The sequence below is a fragment of the Camellia sinensis genome, chromosome 8 (genome assembly GCF_055761805.1).
Source record: "Camellia sinensis isolate YWXY chromosome 8, ASM5576180v1, whole genome shotgun sequence".
NCBI lineage: Eukaryota > Viridiplantae > Streptophyta > Magnoliopsida > Ericales > Theaceae > Camellia > Camellia sinensis.
Window position 1 is genome coordinate 96,380,340 of NC_138968.1, and position 18,942 is coordinate 96,399,281.

General features: G+C 39.1%; 2 long non-coding RNA genes across 2 annotated transcripts; both read right to left on the reverse strand.

The window, feature by feature from the left end:
* Positions 1-1,708: 1,708 nt before the first annotated feature.
* Positions 1,709-3,849, reverse strand: LOC145796636 (uncharacterized). Its single transcript, XR_014337121.1, has 2 exons — positions 3,610-3,849; positions 1,709-1,995 (listed from the first exon to the last, which is right to left on the reverse strand). It is a non-coding gene; the product is annotated as an uncharacterized LOC145796636 (long non-coding RNA).
* Positions 3,850-7,739: 3,890 nt separating this feature from the next.
* LOC145796637 (uncharacterized) lies at positions 7,740-17,085 on the reverse strand. The gene is made up of 3 exons (XR_014337122.1): positions 16,928-17,085; positions 15,829-16,055; positions 7,740-8,038 (listed from the first exon to the last, which is right to left on the reverse strand). It is a non-coding gene; the product is annotated as an uncharacterized LOC145796637 (long non-coding RNA).
* Positions 17,086-18,942: the final 1,857 nt, after the last annotated feature.

Consider the following 18,942-nt stretch of genomic DNA (forward strand, 5'->3'; position numbering starts at 1 on the left):
AAGGAAGAAGATGAAGAAATCCCGAAGTGCTCCAAATGAAGAAATTGCCGGATTGATAGGAAGCCCACACCAAGCTCTACACTTTTTGTAAAGGCTCAAGGGTTGGGGATCACTCTTACTAGATCAAATCCTAGACAGAAGGTAGAGTTTTAGAGTGAGGTGCTTTCCAATGGTGGTTTTCGAAAAGTAAGAGAGACAAAGGAAATCAAAAAGTGATCCAAAAAGTGAAATCCCGAAGTGTTATAAAAGTCGCCCCGCTAGAGCGTGGAAACCCCCGCTCGAGCGTCAGACACAGACTCACACTTGAGCGTCAAAACTCACGATTGAGCGTCGGATGCACACTCACAGAAGTTTTGCAGACCATGGTCCCCGCTCGAGCGTCAAACTCCCCGCTTGAGCGGATGAACAAAAACGAAGGGTCACGCTCGAGCGTCAAAATCCCCGCTCGAGCATCCGAAGACCTGCAGAGAAAAATACTGGGAGATGGAAAATCACGCTCGAGCATCAAAACTCCCGCTCAAGCGGAGAAGCAAAATCAAAGGGCCCGCTCGAGCGTCAAAAGCCCCGCTCGAGCGTGAAGGCCAAATTCTAGGCATCAACTTTTGGTTTCGAAGAACAACCAACCTGTTTCAAACCTGCCCAACACAACCCAAGACTCAAATACAAAGAGTAAAGGATGGAAATGAGAATGAGACAACAACACATCCACGGAACCGAGTCCGGAATACAATAAATAAAGAGAGGAAAAATCAAGATCGCTATAACCTCCCCCCTTAAGGAATTTCGTCCCTAAAATTAAGTACAGGTTTTCAAAAACATGTTTTTTTCTCAATTCTCAACAGTATTACAACTCAACATTCATCAACTTGACCCAATACCGGTCATCCCATCTCTTTTCAAGAGGCAAAACACAATATATAACTCAATATGCATTAACAATTTGCTATTCCTTGAAATTTACCAATTTCAACACATATTCCACAATTCTATACCATATTCAATGCTCATGATATATTTCCATTTCTACAATACATTCAACATATGCAACGTTACATTAAACTCCCATTTCAAGGTAAGTTTCAAAATACTTCCATTATTCAAAACATATACGATGTTTTACAACTTAAGACATATTCGATGCTCTTAAAGTTCATTAATATTACAAAATTTCCAATGCATGATTACACATTAACAAACATGTCCGGGTATTTCTCACGGACCTCCAACTCACGTTCCCAAGTGGCTTCTTCCACTTCGTGATGTTTCCACAAAACCTTTACTAAGGGAATGGTCTTGCCTCGCAAGGCTTGATCCCACCTATCCAAGACCCGAACTGGCCTCTCCTCATACGAGGCATCCTCATCAACCTCTAAGTCGGTCCAATCCAATACATGCGATGGATCCGGTTCGTACTTCCGAAGCATACGAACATGAAATACGCCATGCACTCCGGACAACTGCAGCGGCAAAGCTAAACGATAAGCAACCTCCCCAATCCTCTCAAGGATCTCAAAGGGACCGATAAATCGAGGGGACAACTTTCCACTCTTCCAAAATGTCACGCCCCAAACTTGCCCCTAAAAGTTTGGGCATGACCTACACAGAAACGGACGCATAACCTGGTATACATATCATATGGGGCCTGAACGAAAGCATTTACCAATATAAATTAACATAAATAAAAGAACTGCATCCATTGAGCGACCACTATCATGCCAGGATCACAGACAGAACATAAGGCAAATAAACATACAGTGACGTGCACCAGAGAGTTAGTTATGTACATATATATATACAGACCCAGCCCTTAGAATTGGGCGTAAAACAACATGGACAGGCAAAGGAATTATATATACATCAACCTTAAGCAAACAATCAGAGTGTAAAATCAAAAGTTTAGCAAAAAGGCTGCCTTCACTTAAGTGCCTGGATACTCTGAGGTTGACAAAAGAGGCACGGATGCCATGGGTTAAAACTGACCTCCAGGTGGAGTGCCTACAGAAACAGACATAAGACAAAGTGAGTCAAGCTCAGTGAACAGTAGTACATAAACAATTTAAAGATTAACTTAATTTACTTACAATGTGCACATTTTTCTAATTAGATAAGTAAATGCAAAAATCCTGTGGTTAGTTTGATTTTGTACACATTTCAGAACAGTCTTGTCGGTTCATAACTTCATAGGTTGGCCCTTGGCCTGATGGATTCACACATTCACAAATTAGCCCTTGGCTTAACTTAGATGCATAACTTCACAAATTGGCCCTCGACCTTTGAGATTCATAGTTTCACAAGTTACAGATTCATACTTCACAAGTTGGCCCTCGGCCTCATGATTTCAAAATTCACAAGTTGGCCCTCGGCCTCAAAAGTTCACAAATTCACAATGTGGCCCTCGGCCTCATAAGTTCACAAATTCACAAAGTGGCCCTTGGCCTCATAAGTTCACAAATTCACAAAGTGGCCCTCGGCCTCATAAGTTCACAAATTCACAAAGTGGCCCTCGGCCTCATAAGTTCACAAATTCACAAAGTGGCCCTCGGCCTCATAAGTTCACAAATTATACCTTTCATATCTTCACAGATTATTTCTTTCATAAGTTCACAAGTTATTCTTTTCATATCTTCACAGATTATATCTTTCATAAGTTCACAAGTTATTCCTTTCATATCATCACAAATTATATCTTTCATAAGTTCACAAGTTATTCCTTTCATATCTTCACAAATTATATCTTTCATAAGTTCACAAGTTATTCCTTTCATATCTTCACAAATTATATCTTTCATAATTTCACATAACCGGGTGACCCATAAAGGGACCAAATTGGCTTTAAGCCCTGTTCTTGTATGTATGGACTCAAGAGGTGGTTCGCATTGCAGCACTTAGTTTCGTACTAGGAATCAATAGTTCTTGAAGACTGAACAATTCATATTATGTCATAGCATAAACGAAGTGAATAAACATAACATAATAATGCCAGGTTCATACGAATACCGTTCACAATGGTGCACATAAATTTCCCTCTATGATTCATTACATGTAGCCATAGTCATCTTACATATAACAAAGTATTAATAATAATTATTTACAGAAACACATGTGTCGTTACAATACTATTCATGGGAATAGAACAATTCGCACCATAACGTGAGTCATATAACAATGTTATTGATATTCAATTCTTTGACGTATAAGGAAACCCATGGTTCTGTTCGATTTTCATTTCCTTAATCCATTTTAGGCAGATGTCTATGTCATAAAACATGTATCGAACTAAATAAGGCTGTAGGAGTCCAGGATAGGACGTTCAAAATATCATGTTCCCATTAAGCGGGGTTTATATTCATAATCCCTTCTTACCAACCAGTTGCATAATATTAATAATTCTTGTGCGGAGTTATAGGTAATTTACAGGTTATTATACCTTAAGGATAACCATTAACCATAACCAGAATGTAGAGTAGTTTCAGCGTCATACCGAAGTGCAGATAATCTTTCAATGTTCTCACCGATCCCTAAACAACATAAATGCTTACAAAGAACAGTGCGTTAACAATAAGAATTATTTACGGTAAGTAAACGTACGATTGCAGAACTACTACTCACAGTGATTGGTTCCCGGTGGTAATAGGACGATATCCTCGTCTCGACCTACAAGTACAGTGCACAACACATAATATGAGATTATACTCGCTCATTTACTTATTCTCTTTGATCATTCAATCAATTAGCCATGGCGGTACCAAGCTCATTATTTCTTAATAAGTTATACTCCATGTCACAGAAACAGGAGAAATCAATGGAAAATGGTTTAGGCGAAGAAATGGTATAAAATTAGTTGACAGAAAGTGAACAGTTGTCACTAATTTGGGCATAACTATTTTTGTATTGATAATTTTGGAGTGAGACCACTTACATTGGAAACTAGACTTCCGGGGCTTGATTTTAGGCTCAAGAATCACTCAAAACGGAGTCCCGAGGCAAAAGATATGCTTATTCAAAGATGGCGGGACAAAGCTGTCTCCCGCACGTGCGGGAAACAGGGCCGCACGTGCGGCTCTGGGCAGTGTGTAGTCCGAAAATGGCTCTTTTTGCTCCAACACTTGGTTTTTCCATTTTTAAGCTTGGTTCTTAACATAAATCACTCAAAAACATGTAGAATTGCCCTATAACATGATAAACTAACATCAACCAAGTGTAATTTCATTTCAAACAATTCAATCTTTGTCTCAAAGTTCAAGATTAATGCTTAATCTTTCATGATCTTCAAGGTTCTTAAAAACACAACCCACAACCCACAAATTCACATGATGCTTGCATAATCTAAAGTTTATTTCATGATATCCATGAGCTTGAGCTCCACTCATAAACAAAATTAAAGAACTCAATTTCTAATTCCTCAAATTAGCTCAAGTAAATACACAGATAAACCTTAACCCCAAATGGGTTTAAATCTTCCAAGATCTCTATGATTTTACCAAATTGATACTTTAAACACAAGATTTCAAGATAGATTTTCATACCTAACTCAATCTTTGTCTACCTCTTAGCTCTCTTCAATTCCTCCAAGTCCCATGGGTGATCTTCTTTCTTTCCTTCAATTATCTTCCTTCATCTTCAAAGCCTCCATGGATGTTGAGAAAATTGACACTCTTCCCTCTCTCCCTTTCACGGTTTCCTCTCTCTCTTTAGATATTTTGTTTTTTGACTCCAAAAGTATGAGTTCACCACTTATATAACTCATACACACCTATATATTAATTATACAAGCTTTATCACAAATAAGGAGGGCCAAACACGCCCTTACGAATCGCGAAAAATTAAATTTCAATTAAACTTTCCAGATGACTCTAAAAATTATGATGATCATAAATATGTCCCCTATTCTGGTTTCTGAAGCCTCTAAGGCCTTCAATTTGCAGTACAAAGTTAACCACCCAAACGCACATTAACAAATCAAACAAATTAGATTTCCAATTAGGTATCCCAAATAGTTCTAAAAATTTTGATTAACACATCCAAGTCCTCAATTGTGATTTCTGAACCCGTAAAGGTCGGTAATTTCAATTTTACAGTCGTGGCTCAACAAATAATTCCTCAATTTGAACACATATCAATAAATCAAAATGCATTAACCCAATAGGCCGTAAAGGTAATCTCTAATACGGATTTTGGGGTCGTTACATCCTCCCCACCTTAAAAAGTTTGGTCCTCCAAACTTGATTCACCCTGCCACAAGTCCAGTTTCGTCTTGGGTACACAACATTTCTCAATTATTTAACAATTCACAATCTTATATAGTCAATTTCAATGGAGTTTGCTCCAAGAGTCACAAGTAATTCATCTTTACTAGCTAATTGGTAACCCAATTAATAAAAATACTCAATATCATCAAAACATCATCTCATTATTCATGAATCTTGTACATTTCAATTTATTACTCACAGAAATGAATTCATTCGAGTATTCGATTGCATGCAACTCATAAGCTATTAAACATAATTCAAATTCTTTAGGTTCACAACAACCCCCATTATCGTAATTCCTCAAAGGTTAAGGAGACATTTACTACATACTCACGTTTCAAGGGCATATGCTTCTTACAACAATTAAATCTAGAATAACACATATGTTCTAAATCAACGACTTCGTGACTTCTGTCGTACCTATTATAAATTATCAATTCAAATCAAATTTCTAATAGACTCCAAAGAACAGCTCAAATCCCATATCAAGGAATTACATGTTCAGGGTAAATTATTAGTAAAATCAAATGGGGCTCAAACCTTTATGGTTAACAGGCATTAATAGTTCGTATACAAATCTCAGCACTTGGTAATTCCTATAATAGAAGTCACTTAGTGATAAGCTGGTAACCCAAGCTGTACATCATTTCAACAGACATGAATAAGTCGTATAGGCATGTAGTCTCTAGCTTCACAATTGTTCTTTGTATTTTCCATTTCCGAAAACACAACAAAATCATTTCGTTATATGGATTTAAAACCATATATACTAATTCGTAACAAGATCAGAACGATGGGAAGAAGAATCCCAATCAATATCGTTAATTCTTAACAGTATTACTTCTAAATACAGTAACACAAGGAGAAATCAAGTAGTTATGACTATACCAAAGTAAATAACCTATAGTGTTATAAATTCACGCAAACATACCATTGTAGATACTTGGTCATACCGTCATAAATTCAATCGAACATTAAATACAACTATAACAACCATTATTTTGAGCAAAGGGAGCCACTCAAAACAAAGTCAAAAATCAAATTCAAAATCATGCTTGATTAATCAGTCATAACCATAAGGTCATAGATTTCCTTAAGTTTACAGTATTCACATCCATCCAGATTCCATATTGGCTTGAAATTCAACAATTTAGCGACGAAATAATTTGATCACTTAATATCAGAGTTAGAACACTTAGCCAGATCAGTTTAATAAAATAAGAAATCAACTCGGAATCACGTCGCACATATTATACAAATCAATATAAATACACCGGAGGAGGTAAATGTCCAGTACATACCATTAACTCACCATCAATATAGAATATGCCCATGCCCACTCTTCTTCTTCTTCTTCTTCTTCTTCTTTTTTTTCTAAAGTTCACAGTGTCGTGCAGAAGAATTGCAATATCTAACATTTGCACATTTACGCAGAAGTATATCACAGAAATGATTTCTCAATCTTAAGTCATTAGTATACAGAAACAGAATTTTTAATTCTTACAGTAACTTATCCGTTTATCAATCATTTAGTTTGATCTCGAAGTAGTCCATAACTGTCTATCTTGTTACAAGTCTCATGTAAACAGACACGTAATGTGGGTAAGGTCCTCCATGTTGTTCAACCATTCTTTTTAAGAAATCCTGATTACGGATTACAGTTTACACATAACAAAATAGATTACGGATAACAAAGTTAGCTTTCAGATTTCAACTTCAAATTTCATATTACAGATTTCAGATCGCAGGTTTCCATAAACAAATTACACACAATTCTAACAGGGGTCATCATATGCCTAACTTCTTCTTACAGCCAATCGTACTCAGCACAATTTCAGTTAGCACACAAACACATTTTATCAAAATACTCATGTGTAGTAATTGCTCGAAATCACAGATCTAAACATTGTTGTGGCAAAGAGGACTATATCATTTTCTTTAGTCTTAGAAATATTCTATACTTAGAGTTTAATCACTTCACCTAAACAGATGGTAAGTAACTTCCAATCCACAAATAACAACCGATACCTTACATCTTATTTAATCATTGACAAATGGATTGTCTTACCGATCAGCTCGAACCCTTACCACGCTTTTGCAGTGTAATTTTGTTGATTTAATCGCATCTGCATGTCTTATTATGTTCTACATAACAATCATTCACAGTATACACAAAGAATATATAATGGACATGGGTTATAATCGTTAGCGTTAACAGAGTACATTTAACGTTGCTATCAATTTTTCCATTTTCATTCAAAATGTCATGCACGATGCCTAAGTCTTTTCTAGACACCCTAAGGCTCAATGGACTCGTGTGTGAGATAGCAACTCGTGCTCTGATACCACTTGTCACGCCCCAAACTTGCCCCTAAAAGTTTGGGCATGACCTACACAGAAACGGACGCATAACCTGGTATAAATATCATATGGGGCCTGAACGGAAGCATTTACCAATATAAATTAACATAAATAAAAGAACTGCATCCATTAAGCGACCACTATCATGCCAGGATCACAGACAGAACATAAGGCAAATAAACAAACAGTGACGTGCACCAGAGAGTTAGTTATGTACATATATATATACAGACCCAGCCCTTAGAATTGGGCGTAAAACAACATGGACAGGCAAAGGAATTATATATACATCAACCTTAAGCAAACAATCAGAGTGTAAAATCAAAAGTTTAGCAAAAAGGTTGCCTTCACTTAAGTGCCTGGATACTCTGAGGTTGACAAAAGAGGCACGGATGCCATGGGTTAAAACTGACCTCCAGGTGGAGTGCCTACAGAAACAGACATAAGACAAAGTGAGTCAAGCTCAGTGAACAGTAGTACATAAACAATTTAAAGATTAACTTAATTTACTTACAATGTACACATTTTTCTAATTAGATAAGTAAATGCAAAAATCCTGTGGTTAGTTTGATTCTGTACACATTTCAGAACAGTCTTGTCGGTTCATAACTTCATAGGTTGGCCCTTGGCCTGATGGGTTCACACATTCACAAATTAGCCCTTGGCTTAACTTAGATGCATAACTTCACAAATTGGCCCTCGGCCTTTGAGATTCATAGTTTCACAAGTTACAGATTCATACTTCACAAGTTGGCCCCCGGCCTCATGATTTCAGAATTCACATGTTGGCCCTCGGCCTCAAAAGTTCACAAATTCAAAAAGTGGCCCTCGGCCTCATAAGTTCACAAATTCACAAAGTGGCCCTTGGCCTCATAAGTTCACAAATTCACAAAGTGGCCCTCAGCCTCATAAGTTCACAAATTCACAAAGTGGCCCTCGGCCTCATAAGTTCACAAATTATACCTTTCATATCTTCACAAATTATTTCTTTCATAAGTTCACAAGTTATTCCTTTCATATCTTCACAGATTATATCTTTCATAAGTTCACAAGTTATTCCTTTCATATCATCACAAATTATATCTTTCATAAGTTCACAAGTTATTCCTTTCATATCTTCACAAATTATATCTTTCATAAGTTCACAAGTTATTCCTTTCATATCTTCACAAATTATATCTTTCATAATTTCACATAACCGGGTGACCCATAAAGGGACCAAATTGGCTTTAAGCCCAGTTCTTGTATGTATGGACTCAAGAGGTGGTTCGCATTGCAGCACTTAGTTTCGTACTAGGAATCAATAGTTCTTGAAGACTGAACAATTCATATTATGTCATAGCATAAACGAAGTGAATAAACATAACATAATAATGCCAGGTTCATACGAATACCGTTCACAATGGAGATGTCCGTCATGCACAAATCGGTGCAATCGGGGAGGAAAACTTTAGGTTTAGGCAGGTAGGAGGGTGTGATGTAGATACTGGGATCGTAGGATGCGACCCCAGTGTGGATGAAGTTGACTCTTTTGGGTGGTGGAACTTGGTTATGTGCGGGGAGAGGATTTGTGGTAACATTAGGTTTGTCAGGGGGAAGAATCACCCCATTATCAATGAGATCTTGAATCTCATGACGTAAACGAAAGCATAGGTCAGTGTCATGACCATGCTGCTGGTGGAACGCACAATATTTGGCTGGGTTGTGGGTGGCGGGTAGTCTTTCTGGTAAGGGCCGCGGCTCTAGGGGCTTCAGATGCCCTTTCCTGATCAAAACCCCCAGAGCTTTGGACAGGGGCATATAAAGTGGAGCGAAGGTTCTGGTGTTTCTGGGAGGGTATTTGGCTATTTGCGGGTTGCTTCCGGACGCGCCGGAGAATGGTGTGGCTGCTGCATTTCTCGGGGGAGGGTTAGTGGTGACCATACTCACTTCGGAGGTCCTGGCAATCGTAGCGCCACTCGGGCCTGTATTAGTACTACGATTGAAATTTCTGCGGGGTTGGTCCCGATCATTATCAATCCAACCTTGTCTCAAGGCGTCCTCGATCTGCACCCCCATTTCATGTAAATCAGCAAAGGTGGGAAAGGGGACTACAATCATCTTTTGCATTAGCTTCGGCTGAAGATTGCGCACAATCATCCGAATCTGGTCTTTGTCTGTGGGTCTCAAGGTCATCATTGAAGCTTTAGCCCGCCATCTAGTTACAAACTCTGAGAAGCTTTCCTTGGGTTCTTGCCTCGTTGTCTCGAGATCCCGGGTCGTGATCTCGATTTGTGTGTTATACGAGTACTGCAGGATAAAGGCCTCTGCCATCTCGTCCCAGTTTCTCTTGACGTCGTCCCCCAACTTGGCATACCATGCGGACGCCACACCTGACAAGGTCCGGCCGAATAAAGATAGTTTCTGCAATCTGGTGAGGCCCATTGGCCTTAGGACGTCTGAAAACAGTCGCAGGTGTACCATGGGATCCTCAGACCCGTCAAAACGATCAATTTGGGGCATCTTAAATCGATCTGGCAGCGTCACGGCTGTGTCGATGTACCCATCTCCAATGTCCGGAATGGACTTCGCACCTTGAGATTTCTTGAACAGCTTTTCAAGCTTGTGCATTTTTAATGTCATGGGGTCTATCTCAGACTCAAAGGGAGAATCCGATACGTTAATGGGAGTGGTTGCCTTGGATTGTTGAGGCGGAATCGGGGGTGGAGCCGGCCCCGTTGGGATGTCTGTATCTTCTTGGACATTCCGGGCGTTTGGTGTTTCTTCGGGTATTGGAACCCTTAATGGAGGAGGGATTTGCTGCGAAGGTGATGCCCCGGTTTGCTGTTGCAATCTCCCAATTAAATCCGCTTGCTCACTCATAACTGTAGCCTGTTGCCTGGCAAATTCTGCCTGTCGGGCAGCATCTTGCTGCATCATTTTCATGCTTTCCTGAAGTTGGCGCACCATCTCCTCTAAGCTAGCCATATTGTTCTGCTCTGGTTGAATTGCTGGTATGCGTTCCCTCTCTGTGGGTGAAACGGGATCCTGATCCCTACTGTACACAGGTGGGGTAGACGAAGCCCTTTGTACCGACTGCTGAACCGATATCCTCTGCCTAGTTGCTTTCCGTTTAGTAACCGGGGGTAGAGAATGGTACACTGGTTGTCCTTCTATCAGATCCTCAGATCGATGGAGCCGGCGACCTCTGATCCAGAGTGCTTGGGGAATGTCTACTGGGTTAGACGCAATGATGCTAAACTACCTAGCAAAAAGATAAATAAAGCAATAAATAAACCAACAACCGGACAGCACAACAGCATAAAATAAACAAATAATATACAGTTGGATTTTCAAAACACATAGTCGATAAGCCGAGCACACGGTTCCCCGATACCGACCACTGTTCTCAAAATCTCTATTCCCAATACTGAGCCCTGATTCCCGCAGATAACCGATTCTTCTTAAAACTGATACTGATGCCCTCAGGCTTGATGCCCAAACTTACAAACTGGTGTGTTCATTTCCCTGCAGAAATACATTTTGAAAGCACATAGCAAGTAAAGAGAGCCAAAACACCCCTATGTTGGGGTAGGGTTTCCCTGTCTTATTTTGTCAGGAGCTAGGGTTTCACTATGCACACAGCAGTTCTCAAACAACCTAACATCGGGTAAGCAACCTGTCCTAGCTTGGAATGGTCACTATGGATCCGAAAATGTACTAGGTCGAGTGGTCAAAAAGGGTGCCCCGGTAAAACCGGGGTTTGTGTTCCCATACTGTCAGAGCCCATAGCCGGTCAGCCTTACGGACATGCCTTGACAAGACAAGCCTCCGGCAAACCGTTCAGGAATGGCAGATGGCAAACACTGTGTTCCTAGGCGCACCAATGCACATGCAATGCAAAGAAACACATAAATGAGATCAAAACAGGATATCATGAGTTTGAGTCAAACTCTCTAAAACTCCCCAGCAGAGTCGCCAGAAACTGTAGACGCGCCCGCGTGGGGCCTCGATGCTACTACAGTTCGGACTCGATTTGTGTCACGGTTCTTAATCTGAACCAAAGAGTCCAAATCTGGCAAATCGTTTTGAGAAACAGATTTTTGAAAAAGTAGTGCCAAACATGGACTGCTTTGCCAGATACAGAGTCGCCACCTAAATATTTTTAAAATGGGGAAATTTAGGAAACCCTGACTCGGTGCCGAAGGCCACATGTCCGTCATCACCGGAGTTGTCTCGGCTCGGGGGCTTGGGTACGATCGGGGAAGGTCAGCTATGAGCACCCCCTCTCGCCCGGTTTGAAGACCGGCCTCTACTAACCGTGATATCCAATTTTGAAAACGTTATGTGTTCTTAAACCGGTTATTAGCCTAGAATTACTATGTTGTGCGCGCAGCAAACAAGTATAGACCAAATCGCCCAAATTGGAACAAAACATTTCATGTTTGTTTTTGAAAATGGTTTGCTACTCGCAAGTAGGCTAAAATGCAGATTTTGCCACCCTCAAGTGGGCTTTTAGAAAAGATAATTTTGCCACTATCTAGTGGACTTAAAACTCACAGTTTTAATGCATTATTCCAATTTAGGTAATTCAACCTCCACCCACAGGCATTTCAAACAGTTTAACACATAAGCATTTAGCCGCATGGCAAGCGTACTGTCATGTTAACATTCACACACATGCGAGATGCTAAAGCATAAATACTTACATCGTACTCCGTGCCAAAACAGTAAACTAGTTAGCAAAACATGCGTGTCCTAGTTCATGCTAAATTGTCTAATGCAACACATACAGGATGCAATTAGATGGGCTCGGCTAATCTTAAACATGGCATGTGAAATGCAATCAACTATCACATAGTCAATTTTTGAATTGAAGTACAAATGCAGTTAGCGTGATGTACCGAGCCCAATGCATGCAATACAAATGCATGGATGCACGCATGCATAGCATAAGGTATGCTAATTTCAAAAAATGCCCTAATCTACCATCATAAGCTGGTAAATGAAAGGGAAGAAAGAAATGGGGATTGGAAGACATACACACACTCACCCACACTTATTACATGTTTACCCTTACTCAGAGGGTTCGAATTAATATTACAGTCCCAAAATAATGAACAAATAAAATTATTACAAAATTTCCTAATTAATTAAAAAAAAAAAGGAAGCAAAAGAATGAAGAGGGTGGCCACAGCCTCTGCCTCGGGGCGCGCAGATGATGCATGCTCGAATCCGTCCTGCCCGGAAAACCCGTACTATACTCTTGTCGCCTCTGTTTGTACTGCTTTGTCTTTCTGAAAATTGCCAAAGTACTGGAACAAGCTCTCTGCATCCTGCAGAGCACCACCGGCCAGACAGAATTGCCACCGGCACTCCAAAATTCCCGTCGGCACTTTATCAGGTTCATCGGCACTCCAGATAGTGCCGGTCGGCACTAAATTCTGCCGGTCGGCAGAAACTTCCTGCAATAGACAATTTGACAGCAAACAGAGGACAGGCAGTGCATAGTATGGAGTTTTTGGACACATGTAAGCATGGTCCTACTTCTTATCATATTTTAGACTCAAAGAAGCATGACTTTCGATCCTTGAATCATCAATGGTACATGATGAGTCAAAGGATCGAATTTGCCATTTGATATGAAAATGCATGCAACAAACAACATGAAAAACCGAGGCCTTATCAAGTTAGAGTCAAAGGTCCCGATGACCGGGGATCAAGGCACATTACATCACTTGAAGTACGAATGGTCCTTGACTCCCACACTTGGTTTGACACCCCAAACCAAGTAAATGCAATGCATGTAATGCTCACAAGCCTCAAATGTAACACGCCACCAAGATATAAAACACAACAAGCAATATGCAATTATCATGACAAAATGTATGATACCAAGCGCACAAGATACAAGCATGATGCAAACATGGAGCAAATTGACCATGGAATTGATGTGCTACAAAGCTTTAATGGAACAAATGTGCAACGAACATGGGGCAAGCATGCAAGAGGGCTTGAAGTGGCAAAGGGGCAGGTCCTTACCCTTCTCAAAACAGTGGCCAAAAGTGCTTAAAATGATAGACAATCAACTCATGTTAACAAGCAAACTTATGGTCCCAAAACTAAGGCACTAAAGGAGACAACTGACCCCCACCAACATGGCCATTCATGGTATGATTAAAACAAATAAAAACAGAATTTATGCATGTAAGATATGACCCCAAAAACTCCTAATATGGCAACTAAAATAAGCCCCATGAAACAAATACACCAAGGCTCATTCGTAGGCATAGGAAGACACAACCTCAAGATATGGAAAAAACCATGCATGCACACATGTAGGCATGATTTTTGGACTAAAGTGGCATGGCAAACAACCTCCACTCATCAAAGTAGACCAACCAAAGCACTTATGACTCATATACTTGAAGGCTCACAAGCCAAAATACATAGCAACCATATCAAATATGCCAAACATGACCAAGTTGATAACCAACAGATTTTAAGCATGGAAAAACAATGCTAAATGCTTCATGGAACCAAGCCAACACACACAAAAATCATGGCCTAATCATGGGATGTATTTTTAAGCAAGATGGAGCAATACAAAGCAAATATCACAAGCATACAAGAGGGCCCAAATCCGACCAAAAACAGAGGTTATGTAAGACCTAAGATGCCTAAAAAAGTACTGAAATAAAGCCAAGAAACAACAAGCATACATGCTATCCTTTTGAGCCCAAAAAGCAAGGAAACAAAACCATAAAGGGAGAGGGGTGTCCCTCCCCTATGCAAGACTTCAAACCAACTTTTTTGACACTAAAATACACTGATTTTTAGTGATCAAAAGATCAAGAGGCTGAAGTGCACAAAACCTTATCAAAATGGCACCAAAATAGGCTAAACAAGGCCTAAGAGGGTGAGTTTGCAATCTAACCACAAAGTGACCTTAATGAAAGTGTTAGAGCAGGAAAATATGAGCCTTTTTTATGTTATACACAAGAGCCAAAACAATAAACAAAATAGGTAGAAAACCAAAGCAAGTTTGGGGAATAAAAGGGAAGATGCTCACCCTTGAAGAACCCTTGAAGAACAAATGGCCTAACCTCCTTCTTTGGATCAAAACCAGTCCAAAACTCAAGAAACAACTCCCCCAAGTCCCTCAATCTCGGACTAAGGTGCAATGGTGTGTGTAATGGTGCAAAAGTAAGGTAAAACACACCTTTTGGGCCAAGAAACACACACAAGAAGGGAGAGGGAGAGAGGTATAGAGATAATATGTATCTATATCTCTAAAGGCTGATTTTGCTTCTGTTTTTTTTAACCTAGAACCAAGAGGAAAGCCTCTCTCTTATAAGGATCCCTCTTGCAAAGCTTATTCAACAAGCTTGGCTAGAGGGAAATCCCTCCATACACGTGTATGGAGGGGAAAGGAGTTGGTGCCAGCTATCACAGCTGGCACAAAATATCTCCATAAAGTGGAAGAACAGTGGTCGGCTGCCCAAAAAAGCTATTTTGGCAAAAAAAGGTGCCGACCGGCAACATATTATGCCGACCGGCAATAAAGTGTGCCGACCGGCAAACAAAATTGCCGATGGAAGAAAAAGACCAGCCGGTGGCCTCCAGCCACTGCCGGTGGTGTATGGGGGTGTCTCACAAGGCATTCCCTGCCCTTCTAAGGCAAAACAAAAGTGTTCGGTGCAAAACTAGACACTAAACAGTCGAGTTCGGGGATCCTGAGGCAAGGCGCGCGAGCCGAGACCTCCGGGAACTCCAAACGAACACAATCATGGATGATCACCGAGTGTTCAAACGATGACGTCCAAGTCTTGAGGATGGTCAAAAATGGGGTGTCTACACATAGTCATCTTACATATAACAAAGTATTAATAATAATTATTTACAGAAACACATGTGTCGTTACAGTACTATTCATGGGAATAGAACAATTCGCACCATAACGTGAGTCATATAACAATGTTATTGATATTCAATTCTTTGACGTATAAGGAAACCCATGGTTCTGTTCGATTTTCATTTCCTTAATCCATTTTAGGCAGATGTCTATGTCATAAAACATGTATCGAACTAAATAAGGCTGTAGGAGTCCAGGACAGGACGTTCAAAATATCATGTTCCCATTAAGCGGGGTTTATATTCATAATCCCTTCTTACCAACCAGTTGCATAATATTAATAATTCTTGTGCGGAGTTATAGGTAATTTACAGGTTATTATACCTTAAGGATAACCATTAACCATAACCAGAATGTAGAGTAGTTTCAGCGTCATACCGAAGTGCACATAATCTTTCAATGTTCTCACCGATCCCTAAACAACATAAATGCTTACAAAGAACAGTGCGTTAACAATAAGAATTATTTACGGTAAGTAAACGTACGATTGCAGAACTACTACTCACAGTGATTGGTTCCCGGTGGTAATAGGACGATATCCTCGTCTCGACCTACAAGTACAGTGCACAACACATAATATGAGATTATACTCGCTCATTTACTTATTCTCTTTGATCATTCAATCAATTAGCCATGGCGGTACCAAGCTCATTATTTCTTAATAAGTTATACTCCATGTCACAGAAACAGGAGAAATCAATGGAAAATAGTTTAGGCGAAGAAATGGTATAAAATTAGTTGACAGAAAGTGAACAGTTGTCACTAATTTGGGCATAACTATTTTTGTATTTAGAATTTGGGAGTGAGACCAATTCCATTGGAAGCTGGACTTCCGGGGCTTGATTTTAGGCTCAAGAATCACTCAAAACGGAGTCCCGAGGCAAAAGATATGCTTATTCAAACATGGCAGGACAAAGCTGTCTCCCGCACGTGCGGGAAACAGGGCCGCACGTGCGGCTCTGGGCAGTGTGTATTCCGAAAATGGCTCTTTTTGCTCCAACACTTGGTTTTTCCATTTTTAAGCTTGGTTCTTAACATAAATCACTCAAAAACATGTAGAATTGCCCTATAACATGATAAACTAACATCAACCAAGTGTAATTTCATTTCAAACAATTCAATCTTTGTCTCAAAGTTCAAGATTAATGCTTAATCTTTCATGATCTTCAAGGTTCTTAAAAACACAACCCACAACCCACAAATTCACATGATTCTTGCATAATCTAAAGTTTATTTCATGATATCCATGAGCTTGAGCTCCACTCATAAACAAAATTAAAGAACTCAATTTCTAATTCCTCAAATTAGCTCAAGTAAATACATAGATAAACCTTAACCCCAAATGGGTTTAAATCTTCCAAGATCTCTATGATTTTACCAAATTGATACTTTAAACACAAGATTTCAAGATAGATTTTCATACCTAACTCAATCTTTGTCTACCTCTTAGCTCTCTTCAATTCCTCCAAGTCCCATGGGTGATCTTCTTTCTTTCCTTCAATTCTCTTCCTTCATCTTCAAAGCCTCCATGGATGTTGAGAAAATTGACACTCTTCCCTCTCTCCCTTTCACGGTTTCCTCTCTCTCTTTAGATATTTTGTTTTTTGACTCCAAAAGTATGAGTTCACCACTTATATAACTCATACACACCTATATATTAATTATACAAGCTTTATCACAAATAAGGAGGGCCAAACACGCCCTTACGAATCGCGAAAAATTAAATTTCAATTAAACTTTCCAGATGACTCTAAAAATTATGATGATCACAAATATGTCCCCTATTCTGGTTTCTGAAGCCTCCAAGGCCTTCAATTTGCAGTACAAAGTTAACCACCCAAACGCACATTAACAAATCAACACAAATTAGATTTCCAATTAGGTTTCCCAAATAGTTTTAAAAATTTTCATTAACACATCCAAGTCCTCAATTGTGATTTCTGAACCCGTAAAGGTCGGTAATTTCAATTTTACAGTCGTGGCTCAACAAATAATTCCTCAATTTGAACACATATCAATAAATCAAAATGCATTAACCCAATAGGCCGTAAAGGTAATCTCTAATACGGATTTTGGGGTCGTTACATCCTCCCCACCTGAAAAAGTTTGGTCCTCCAAACTTGATTCACCCTGCCACAAGTCCAGTTTCGTCTTGGGTACACAACATTTCTCAATTATTTAACAATTCACAATCTTATATAGTCAATTTCAATGGAGTTTGCTCCAAGAGTCACAAGTAATTCATCTTTACTAGCTAATTGGTAACCCAATTAATAAAAATACTCAATATCATCAAAACATCATCTCATTATTCATGAATCTTGTACATTTCAATTTATTACTCACAGAAATGAATTCATTCGAGTATTCGATTGCATGCAACTCATAAGCTATTAAACATAATTCAAATTCTTTAGGTTCACAACAACCCCCATTATCGTAATTCCTCAAAGGTTAAGGAGACATTTACTACATACTCACGTTTCAAAGGCATATGCTTCTTACAACAATTAAATCTAGAATAACACATATGTTCTAAATCAACGACTTCGTGACTTCTGTCGTACCTATTATAAATTATCAATTCAAATCAAATTTCTAACAGACTCCAAAGAACAGCTCAAATCCCATATCAAGGAATTACATGTTCAGGGTAAATTATTAGTAAAATCAAATGCGGCTCAAACCTTTATGGTTAACAGGCATTAATAGTTCGTATACAAATCTCAGCACTTGGTAATTCCTATAATAGAAGTCACTTAGTGATAAGCTGGTAACCCAAACTGTACATCATTTCAACAGACATGAATAAGTCGTATAGGCATGTAGTCTCTAGTTTCACAATTGTTCTTTGTATTTTCCATTTCCGAAAACACAACAAAATCATTTCGTTATATGGATTTAAAACCATATATACTAATTCGTAACAAGATCAGAACGATGGGAAGAAGAATCCCAATCAATATCGTTAATTCTTCACAGTATTACTTCTAAATACAGTAACACAAGGAGAAATCAAGTAGTTATGACTATACCAAAGTAAATAACCTATAGTGTTATAAATTCACGCAAACATACCATTGTAGATACTTGGTCATACCGTCATAAATTCAATCGAACATTAAATACAACTATAACAACCATTATTTTGAGCAAAGGGAGCCACTCAAAACAAAGTCAAAAATCAAATTCAAAATCATGCTTGATTAATCAGTCATAACCATAAGGTCATAGATTTCCTTAAGTTTACAGTATTCACATCCATCCAGATTCCATATTGGCTTGAAATTCAACAATTTAGCGACGAAATAATTTGACCACTTAATATCAGAGTTAGAACACTTAGCCAGATCAGTTTAATAAAATAAGAAATCAACTCGGAATCACGTCGCACATATTATACAAATCAATATAAATACACCGGAGGAGGTAAATGTC